Source organism: Pinus tabuliformis, chromosome 5_1 (genome assembly GCF_031772625.1).
Source record: "Pinus tabuliformis cultivar Carrire ecotype Pingquan chromosome 5_1, CPIR1, whole genome shotgun sequence".
Lineage (NCBI taxonomy): Eukaryota > Viridiplantae > Streptophyta > Pinopsida > Pinales > Pinaceae > Pinus > Pinus tabuliformis.
This window is the reverse complement of record NC_142305.1, coordinates 106,747,044-106,759,068: the sequence shown is the minus strand read 5'-3', so window position 1 is coordinate 106,759,068 and position 12,025 is coordinate 106,747,044.

Genomic DNA, 12,025 nt, shown 5'->3' with positions numbered 1-12,025 from the left:
TTTATCGTTAGACTCCCTTAGGTTTGTTTGAAGTTTGCCATCCTGGCTGACCCGTCAACTCCGGTTCCAAGTGATCAAGGCTCTCCATCTTCCGCTGCTCCTGAGGTACCAGTTGTAAGTGATACTCTTCCTGTTATCCCGAGTATCCAACCTATCAACTCTCGTGCCCCAGGCTACAAAGATTACGAAGTCGATTGGAACCCCATCTGGGAGCCTGACGAGGACGATATTCCTGTTACCCCCCCTGGTGTTTCGTGTCCAATGTCTACCTCCCACATGGATGAGACATCTCCTAGCACGAGTGAGACACCTGTGGTGTCGAATATTGACACTCCCATCCCAGCTACTTCTCCACTCCCCCCACGCTATCAGTCGTTGAGGGATAGGCTAGCTGCCAGGACTGCTGCTTCGACCATGTGGGATCCTCATGTCACTCCTACCACGGGACCTTTTGTTTCACAACCCCATACTATTGTTACCTCAGTTCCGACGAATCCAACTGTTTGTGTAGCACATTCAACTTTGGTCGTTAGTGCCGTAACAACATCCTCATCTTTGAACACTGGTGCTGGTCCCCCTCACGGTCAAGTGAGTAGTGGCCAGCCAGAACTCTCGCCTAGAGTTGTCCACCCTGCACAAAGTGCTCCACCCTCTTATGGTCCTGTTCCAGGAGGGGGGCCATATAATGCCTATGGGCAAGCTGTTCAGGATCCGAACGTGCAAGGTCCACTCTTTTATTACGATTCTACTGGTCAATACCTTCAACTTTCTCAACCCTTGCCTACTCAACCTTTCGTTGAGGTTTCGGTACCGTTATCCATTGCTTGGGACCCTAGTACTCACTCTTTTCATGGAGGCCAAGCAATGCCTGCACAGCTTCAAGGACCGCCCAACCAAGGCCAGCCACCTTATGTGCAAGCCCCCCAAGGGCAGCCATATTATGGCCAGTCTTACCCAGGACAATCTGGGGGCCCACAAGGACAACCCTATCAGGGACAACCTTCGGCCGCTGATGGTCCATCGTTTACCTATCTGAGTCAACCTTCTGGTTATCTGGGGCAACCTGGTACCCAGCAAGGTTACCCGTCTGGACAACCAGGACAGCCTTACATTCAGCAAGGCCAACCTGGTCTCCAGCAGGGTTATCCCTCTGGACAAGCTGGAAAAACTTACATTCCACAAGGTCAACCGGCGGTCCAACAGGGGTATCCTTCTGGGCAAGGGGGACAACCTTACATACAGCAGGGCCAACCCACTGCCCAGCCTAGTCATCCTTCTAAGCAAATTGGCCAACTCTCTGCACAGCAAGGCCAACCCACTGCCCAGCTCAGTCATCCTTCTGGACAGGCTAGCCAACCTCAAGGTCAAACGGCCGTCCAGTCCGCTCAACCTTCTGTTCCACAAGGACAACCTTTGGTTGCTCAAGGACAACCTGGTACCCAGCAAGCACATCCTTCTGGGCAAACAGGTCCGTCCCAAACCCAACCAGGCCAACCTTCCGGCCAGATGGTCCAAGCCCAACCTGTTCAAGGACATATTTCTGGGCCCCAAACTCAAATTGGTTATCAAATGCAAGGTGGGCCACGGCCCCAACCTTCTTACCAAGCGCAGCCTTCTTATCAAGCTCAGTATGGAGCTCAGCAAATGTATGGCTACCAACAACCCCAGGGGCAAACTCAGTTTACCCCATATCAAAATTATCAACAAATGCAGGTCACTCACTAGAACTATCAGTACGTTGCACCTGCAGGTCAAGTTGCTAATCCATGGGGTGCTGGGGGGCAGACCCAGGGTCAACTGTCTGCATATGGACAGAATCCTTATGGACAAAATCCATATGGACAGAACCCCTATGGACAAAATCCCTATGGGTAGAACCCTTTTGGGCCATGCACATCCAGACAAAGTCCGTGGGGGCAACCATCACCTGGTTGGAACCCTGGTACTACCTCTCTTCCGCAGCCACAAATGTCCTTTAATCCTCAGTTGTCTTTCTTAGCGACGTTGGAACTTCCAGATGTGTCCAAGTTGACAAATGATCCCATTCTTCATAATCCATATTGGCCACCAGTTCCGACTAAAATACCCAGTGATTGCCCAAAATTCGATGGCAAAGCTGGTGAAGACCCTCAAGCCCATGTCATGACCTATCACCTTTGGTGCTCATCGAACTCATGGCTTGATGACTCTATCCGGCTCTGCCTCTTTCAAAGAACTCTCACCGGCTCAGCCGCTAAGTGGTATATTGAGCTGAATCGTGGAACATTTCAAGATTTCAACTCGCTGGCTATGGCATTCCTAACTCATTTTCAGTTACCTATTCGGTATGATACAGGGACACATCTCCTTATGTCTCTCAAACAAGACACGGCTACGCATATATCCGATCATATACATGAATGGAGACGGCATCGTCGCTTGATCAAATTTTGGATTCCTGATCAACTCCTGACCGATTGGTTCACGACTTCCTTTGTCCCTGCGATCGCGCGAGACATCACCATGGGAGCTTGTGTAACTGAAGAGAAAGCTATCGTGCATGCTCAGTACCTTGACTTAGTATACTCTCAGTCGGGTACTTTATATGATTATTTTCCAGACGCCCCGAGGCCCGGAAAATCCAAAACTCCGCCAAAACCATCTGTTGACGGAGTTATTGGCTCTGTAAACTCGTCATCAAAGAAATCGGCCGCGAACCCTGGGAAGCAAAAACAGAACACTTCTAATGGAAATACTTCTCAGGGCCAATCTAATTCTAGAAGTACCTCCGAGGTTAACGTCATCCAGTCCATCGCGGCGGATAAATCCTCGAAAGGGAAGAAGAAAGGGAAAGCTAAGAATAAGACCGAACAGCCCAAACAGGACTCCCCTAAAAATCCAACCGAAGAAGGAGCCAAACGAAAACCTAAGTATCCTTGTATTATCTGTGATGAGGATCACTACGCTAAAGACTGCCCAAGGCAGTCCGAAGTTAGTCGGTTATTGAAAGGTGCTCTTGGGACTCCTGCTATGCTTAAGGAACCTTTCCCTTCTCAGCAAACTCAAATGGTGGCAGACCCATCTCAACCCTCTTCTTCATTCGGCTCTCAAGTCTTCATGGCTGGAACGATTCCCATTCATGTTACTACTCGAGCAAAAGAATATCCCTCTCCTGCCGAGAAAGAGCCGGAGGTCCCCTCCAGCGCTCCTCCATCCAGTTCTGGTCCTCTCCACATCGAAAGACCCAGCACTGAGACGATCCCCCGACCCCCTCCAAAAGGTGTACTCCAGAAGTCGTCTTACAACCCTAATGCTCGTACTGCCCAGCACTATAGCATTGTTGAGGACTTAGCTCAGGCTCCGTCTGCTATGTCTGCTCTAAAAGTCCTCCTGAGCTACCCCTCCCAGAGGAAGTCTTTGCTATCAGCTATTGGTGGCATAGACCCGGCTGATTCAGATTTGATTTCTTTCGATCTCGAGGGCTTTACGCCGAGACTGCCCCACCAAGTCGCTTTCCTTATACAGGTCATCATCCATGGCAAAATAATTCATCGTACAGTCATTGATGAAGGTGCCTCAACTTCCATCATGTCTGTTGCTTGCTGGAAGGCTATTGGTTCTCGTACGTTAAGTCAGTCTCCTACGACGTTAGAAGCCTTTGATGGAAGAGAGTCCCGTCCTTATGGTATCCTCCAACGCTTTCCCATCTCCTTGGAAGGGAAGACGGTAGAAGTGGAGGTCGAAGTTGTCGACACTAATCTTACCTACAACCTCCTCCTCGGACATAGCTGGATATACGCCATGCAAGCCGTGGCTTCCTCCCTTTTCCATGTCATTCGTTTCCCTCATCAAGGGAAGATTGTCACGGTGGACCAGCTCTCCTTCTTCGCCTCTTCTTCCGAAGGTAATGTGTCGTTCGTGGAGCATACCTCTAAATCATTCAAGAGTGTGGGAGCTGAGCTCTTTAAAGATCCCGCCCTAATGGGTGTCTTTCCCCTTCCACCTTCGAATCTCGCCCCTATTAACATGATTTCCATACGTTCTGATCCGTGGGTCCTTCCTCCCGCTAATCAGATAGACTCCTGGGGTGATATGATGCCGTTGAGTCCTGCTGAGCTCAACTACGTCGAAATCGTTGCTGCATCGGCTCCCCCTTCCGAACCTGCTCTTCCGAGCGGTGTTCTCGATTCGTATGTTCATTTCCCTTGGCTTGGAGATGATGCCACGTCGGATCCATTAAAGGAAATATTTCCTTCTGATGAAGCCATCATAGAGACCATGTCTCTTGAAGAGCTCCCTTGGTCAGATCATCACCACCGCTCTTCCTTTCTCCCTGCCCATCAGGAAATGATCGCATGTCTCGAACGGTTTGCTTCGTGTATCCCATCCTCGCCCCTCCAAACGCCTATTCAAATTTACCAAGTATCTTCTGAGGGCAATATGGGGAACATTACGCAAACCCAACCTATCGACATCTCTGTGAAACCAGGGATTTTCGAGCACATTCATATTGGAGTCACTTGCACTCCAGAGGAAGTTCAACTCTACACTGACCTATTTCGCAAATTTCGTGATGTCTTTGCTTGGTCCTATGAAGAAATGCCTGGCATCGACCCTAGTATAGTGGTGCACGAGATACCTACATATCCAGGTGCTAAGCCTGTTCGTCAGCGCTTACGCCCTGTGCACCCCCGAAAGGCCGCAGCCATCAAAGCAGAAGTCAAAAAGCTTCTCAAGGCTGGTTTCATTTACCCCATTCCACTGACGGATTGGGTTTCTAATATAGTCCCTGTGAACAAAAAGCAGGGCACTATCCAAGTCTGTGTTGATTACCGTGATATCAATCATGCCTGCCTTAAGGATAACTTCCCTACACCCTTCATCGATCAACTTATCGATGAGTGTGCAGGAAGCAAAATTTACTCGTTTATGGATGGCTTCTTTGGATATAACCAGATCAACATTGCACCCGCTGATCAACATAAGACGGCTTTTATCTGTCCTTGGGGCACTTTTGCCTATAAGAAGCTCCCTTTCGGTCTAAAGAATGCCGGCGCTACGTTCCAACGTGCAATGTCATATGCCTTTCATGACATTCGTCACATTGTACAGCCGTACCTGGATGACCTCCTAGCTTATTCAGTCAAGCGTCAGGACCATCCCTCCCATCTTCGCGAAATTTTTCTCCACTGTCGACACTACCGTATTAGGCTCAATCCTCATAAATGTGTCTTCTACGTTGAATCGGGCCGACTACTCGGGTTTATCGTCTCCCGAGAAGGCATCCGTCTGGATCCCCTCAAAGTCGAGGCCATTTTGAATCTTCCTCCCCCTGCTTCTTTGCAGCAGTTGCAGAGCTTGCAGGGCAAAGCAAATTTCCTTAGACGATTCATTCCGAATTATGCCGAGGTGGCTAAGGGTTTCACATGGTTGTTGAAGCGAGACACACCCTTTCATTGGGATGCTATCGCTCAGGAGTCTTTTGAGCGACTCAAGAGCCTCCTTGTCTCTACTCCGCTATTAAGACCTCCGAACTACCATCGTGATTATACTCTCTATCTGGCTACCGCTGATACCACTATCGGTATGGTTCTAGTGCAGGATGATGATGACGGCAATGAGCACGTTATCTATTACCTCAGCCGCAACCTCTTGGATACGGAAACTCGCTACGCTTACGTCGAGAAGTTGGCATTGGCTGCTGTCTGCGCCGTCCAACGTTTCCGGCATTATATCCTATTGCGCACCACGACCGTGATTTCTGACTGCAACCCGATGACGTACATTTTGTCACGTCAGTTGCTGGGGGGAAAATACTCGAAATGGATCGTAATCCTCCAAGAGTTTGACTTGGAATTTACTGCTGCCAAGTCTAAGAAGTCTCTGGTCTTTGCTGAATTGCTCTGTTCTTTGCCATCTCCTTCTGCACCCTCTCTTTCGGAGGATCATATCCCGGACGAAACCCTTTTCCTGATCAGCACCCTCGATCCCTGGTACGGGGATATTATTGTTTATTTACAAACGTCCTCTTTCCGCCCCTCTGTCTCCAAAGATGCGCGGCGGCGGATCCGCCATCAATCTCAACCCTATCAGATCATAGGGGACACCCTGTACCATCTCGGCATTGGCTCTGTTCTTCGCCGCTGTCTTACCCTCGAGGAGGCTGAGAAAGTCCTGAATGAATGCCACTCTGGCGCCTGTGGTGGCCATATGTCTGGATATGCCACAGCTCAAAAAATCCTTCGCGCTGGTTATTTCTGGCCCTCCATTTTTAAGGATTGCATTCTTGCTGTCCGCTCATGTCATGCATGCCAGATATACCAGCAGAAGATGCGTGCGCCATCGGCCCCACTGCACCCTGTAGTGACCGTAGGCCCTTTTGCCAAATGGGGCATTGATTATACAACTTGTAAGCCTCGCTCGGCCGGGGGGCATGGGTTTATTATCGTTGCCGTCGATTACTTCACAAAATGGGCCGAGGCGATGCCCACATTAAATGAAGACGGTCATACAACGACGCAGTTTTTGTTCAATCATGTTATTACGCTGTTCGGAGTTCCACAAGCCATCGTCACAGATCACGGGAACCATTTCCGTAATCACATGATGACTGAGTTGACAACCCAACTAGGCTTACAGCACGATAGTTCAACCCCGTACTATCCTCAATCTAACGGTCAGGTTGAAGCTGTTAACAATATTGTCATGTGGAAAGAGTCGATAGTGCGAACACAACCGACCTCCCTAGAAGCAAAAGCTTTCTAGTGACAAACAAAACAAATAAATCCTACCTTTCTCTAAACATGCATTGCAAATACAAGTAATTAGGGGATCTTTAACATACCTTTAGTCCAACGCTTTGTAGTAGTCCAGCCTCATCGATCCGGATGAGCTCCTCCTTCTCTTCGAAACCTGCATTCACTAACAAGCCAAAAGATTAGGTAGCACCTAATAAACTCATAAAACAATACATATCTATCATATAGACCAAGGAGTATATGAAACAAACCATGAATAACAATCTGTTGAGAAAAATAAGTTCATTTGCATTAAAAGGTAACAAAAGGAACCATTACAACCTGAGCCTTGGTGTTGTGCAAGTCCCTCCTAGGGTCCAGCAAGAGTTTTCCTTTACTTTGATCAGCTCACCCACTCTCAAATAAGGCTAGGAAAGGATGGGAATCTCTCCTCTCAAGCTTTACAAGGGAGTCCTAATTCTAGTAGCATCTACCCTTAGGAATGTTCAGCTTTCAACTTCCCTCCCTTTGGCCCAATGCCTATATTTATAGTGTACTAGAGGAAGTTATTCAAGTCCACCATCAATGGGATAAGCCCCTCTTTGGATGGGATAGCTCCCCTCTTGATGGGATAAGTTCTTCTTTGGTAGGGATACATGAACCATCTGGAGGCGCTTCATACACGTCAAACAAACTTCTAGAATATTCTAGAAATGACCACAAGTAACTTTTTTGGAGTGAAACTTGCACCTTTTGACCTTTACAGGAGTACGCACCCATTGCTTTACATACAGAGCGTACAAGTACGCAGGTATTGTGAACTTGAAGTGCGTACACGCAGGTAAGACTAAGAGAAACTGCGTACCGAGAGATATATAGATTTTTAATGACTTTCTTTCTTTCTTGAAGTTTGACATGGAGAGCAGAGGTATGAGGCTTGCCAAGGAGGATAGTATGATAGTTGATGGAGCCATACTAACTGCAAATAGTCATGGTGATAAATTTTAGTGTAACATATTGCCCCCTAAAGTGCGAAGCCTGTAGTAGATAAGGGTTTCATATCATCTAGGAAGGGTGAAGTACTTTATCATTTCAAGGATTATCTTGTGGAGAGCCCAGTTGGAACCTGCAAGTATTCAACAAAAAATACATATATATGATTATATCATCGCTGAGGTAGGCATTCCCATACTCAGATTGAAAACTTTAACTAATTGACTATCTACTGCTCTGATACAGGAATGATTCTGCAGTACATCATAATCATAGACTTTTGTAGACACAGTATGAACGCAACCATCTGTTTATGATTAGTCTACTATATAATGAATACAAAACTCCTCGCAGCCTGGATGGTGGAAACTAGATCCAGGGTCTTCATTTCTACTTCTCGAACAGGTACGATTCTATCCATGCGAATAAATGAGTTGATGTCGAACATGGTAGAAACCACTTGATTACCAGTCAATGATGTAAACTGTTAACAAGCGTGAGAGAAACCACCAGTGATGTCAATGGCTCTCAAAGCACCCAGTACAATCCATGAGATGTGAATGAATGAGTTGATGTCGAACATTTCACGGAATCCTTTGATCGAAAGTCAATGATGTAAACTGTCGTCAAAGGCAAGAAACCTACCATTGATGCATGCAGACTTCAAGGTACTGACGATTCCTAGGTCATCTTTCTAGATAATGTACTGATGTCGATAGAAAGCGACCCGTTGCAGGCAAGCCTACAACACGAAATCATAGATCAAGTTGAAGAAATGTAGCTGTAAGGACTGACTCAGGGATGGTCAAAATGGATGACGAGTATTTTGCAGATGAATGTTTATTGCAGAGACCTCTTGAACACATAATGACACGACAGATGGCTTGGTAACATTTGACCCAAAGTTAATACCCGGCTAAAGACTTTCAATGTGGCTTGATCAACTGTGAGGCAAAGGATTTCCCAACCCAGGTGAATGAAAAGTGTCGTGTTCAAGAGTGGTAATAAGGCTTCTTCTGAGACAAAGGATAACAAATGGGCTCATTTTTCTCTCTTTTCCCCCACCATTTCTGGCAAGTACCTCTTTATTTTTTACAAGCTTGAGGAGGATAACATATGCTTGATTATAAGCTCATCCTTCGGATGAGTCCAACTTAGTTTTGATTCGAACCCTAAGAAGGAGTGGTCCGTTCCTGTTTGTAATCGAACAGGTCCTTTACTGTGAAATTTTAACGAGTCCAGTATAGGAGAAACTCGGCGTTTTTCATTTTTAGAGAGTCTGAAAAACTTAAGAAGACTCCAGGTTGAACTTTTTCATAAAGTTGTGTCTCCCAAGCCCGAAAAAGTATAAAATAATACTTGAGAGAACCGCTTAGTCTTGCGACCAAAGAGTACTTTCATGATTAGTGCCTCTAACCTGAAAAGTAAAAAGCGATCAAGGACACGCCGTTTTATTTCCGTATCGAGTTTGAAACGACAAAAACCCGGCAATCTTTTCCTGTTTTTACGGTCAGAAAAGGGCTATAAGGGGACTGTCTTTTAATTCTGTTTTAATGAGTGTAAAAGAAATGCTCGGCAATATTTTCATGTTTTAGGAGTCAGAAAAGGGCTTAAAAGATGACTCTGATGTTTTGGTTCGTGAAAAATGATAATTTTCCCTGAAAGTCCTTTTGTCCTGCACAAAAACGACACATTACTCATACCTGTTTAAGATAAGCAAAAATGCATTGAGAAATATCCTTCCATGGTGAAAAATAAACAAACTTAGCATTCATTTATCCAAAAAACCTATAAAAAGACCTTTTACCATGTCATTTTTACCATTTTACTGTTGAGGGAGAGAAAAGGGCTTTTGGCAAGAAACTTCCCGTGGACTTTGCGGAGAATCCGACCGTCGGAATCGAGTGCCGTCTCTTTCAGGTATTTCACAACATCCTCCTCTTTGTTTTCATCCGTTTAGAATTTCATTTTAAGCCCTAGCTTGATTTTTTGAGGGCTTTGGGGTTTTAGGATCCGCCTTTCGGGGTACGCAGGTGCCCCATGGGCGACCTGCGTACCCCGACATTTTCGTTAATGGGAAAATGGCCGGAGTACGCAGCCTACCTTCAGAACAGCTGCGTCCCCACGCTCTGTTTTCTGAACGCGGGGTGCGTACTCCGCGCAAAGTGAATTCAAAACCCTAAATCTCAAAACTAAACCATCAATTTTTGATTTAATGAATTCTAATGAATGTTTTCTGGTGTGTAGATTGCCCACCATGCTTGATTGGCGCGAAAGAGAACACGAAGATGTCGATTTGGCCGCAATAGATCATCAACCCTCCATTGATGCTTTGAAGGCATGCGGTCTCTACAAATACTGGGCCATACCTGGCATGAGGGCCCAGGTGCGATTCTTAGAATGGCTGGTTGAAAGGTGGAACGTTCAGGATCAATGCTTCTACATCGGAGGGCACCAGCTCGAGATAGAGCCCTCAGACATATATTTTCTCACTGGCTTGCCTAATAGGGGTGAGCAACTGACTCTCTCCGGGACTAGGCCAGGTGGCCAATCCCTTGCTAGCCTCTGGCTAGAGTGGTGCAACAATCAAAACCAGGAGAAAGGGATAGAAATCAAATACATATCCCTGCCTGAACTTATGGTAATTGCCTTTACAGTTACTAGACTCTGCGGCGTAGCCTCTTTGCATATTGCCACCAGGTCCCAAATGCGGATGGCGATAGATTTCTACCGAGGCACCATTTTCAATTGGTGTGACGCTGTGTTGGCCAATATGAAGGGCCAACTGACTAGGGCAAGAACGGGCAATTAAAGACCTTTGGGTATGGGCCTCTAGTTGTGAGCTTTGCCCTAGAGAGGGTTCTGATGCTGATCCCACAGCATCTCACTATTCCAGCTGGGCCTCCTCGGGAGCCAAAGTTGATGCGATGGGTTACGGTGATGGCCCGGCATCCTGATGAGGGAGCGGGAGTTGTTCGATTTCCTGCGGGTTACTTTCACTAGTTGGAGGACCAGGTCTTTGCGATCCAGGATTTTCCTTATGCCGGAGTAGATTTTCGCGGTGATCCGGACATGGTTCTTCCACAGGGAGAACAATGGGACGACAGAGGTACTTCATTTTTCACAAGTTTTTAAATTATTTACTTTTTTTTTTGTTTTTTATATCGTCTCAAAACTGACAGTGACAATTTCCAAAATGCAGATGTAGGTCCACAGCGTCCGGCCAATCTCCGGCCATTTGAGAGAAAAGTACCAGTTGCACAAGCACCGGCCCCACAGGATGCAGTCGCAGAGACCTTAGCCGAGCTGGAACAGGACCTAGAGCGTCTCACGGCGGACATACCAGAGACGACTATAGACGATATTCCTATCCGACTTCAGCGCTATGTGGTCGCAGTCCCAGGACCTTTTAGGAGGTTCCTATGTAGGGTAGCGCGGGTAGTGGTCTCGTATAGAGAGCACCACCAGTGATTGGCTAGTCACTTTTTGTAGACACATGTGACATTTTTGGTTTTTTGTACTTATCATTTTTGCCGATCATAAGGTGTTTTTCAACCTATGATCGAAGACGATGTATATTTTTGACACACTCCTATTATATATCTATCATTATTACCGGCTTATCTTGTTAAACATGTATGATGAAATGTTTTTGAATTTACATTTATGATTATCGCAAATGTCTGTCTAACATTCGAGAAGCAATTGCATCTGCTAATGTATTTAATGAGCTTGGAATATGCTGATATTCAATGTAATCAAATTCATGTTCCAAGAGGCACACTCTCAAAAATAACCTTAATAACACTGGATTTCTAATGGCATATACTCTATTAAGCTGTAATACAATGAGTTCAGAATCTAACCTCACTATCAAACTCCGAATCCCGAATGAAATAGATTCAGATAATAACTCAATCACTGCACTGTATTTTGCAATGTTGTTTGTTGTTTGACCGAGGCTCACCCCATGCATAGAAACTAACTCGTTAGAGGGCGAATAGATAACCCAAGCTATGGAAGAGATATTCCGTGTACTACGACAAGCACCATCAGCAAATCCAATGTACGTTTGGAGAGGCGTCGACATCTGCAATATCAAGAGTAAAACCAAGATAAGTCAGAATAACGACGAAAAACACACTCTCTAAGCTAAGCACACTGTCTATACTAACAAACACACCAGCTAGAAAGAAAAACTAACCTAACTAAATCTCCATACCCATCATTTAAGCATAATACCTCTTTAGGTAAAGTCCATTTCTGGGCTTACCCAAAGAGTCCCCATCAAAATCTACCAGCTCATAGGCCCCTTT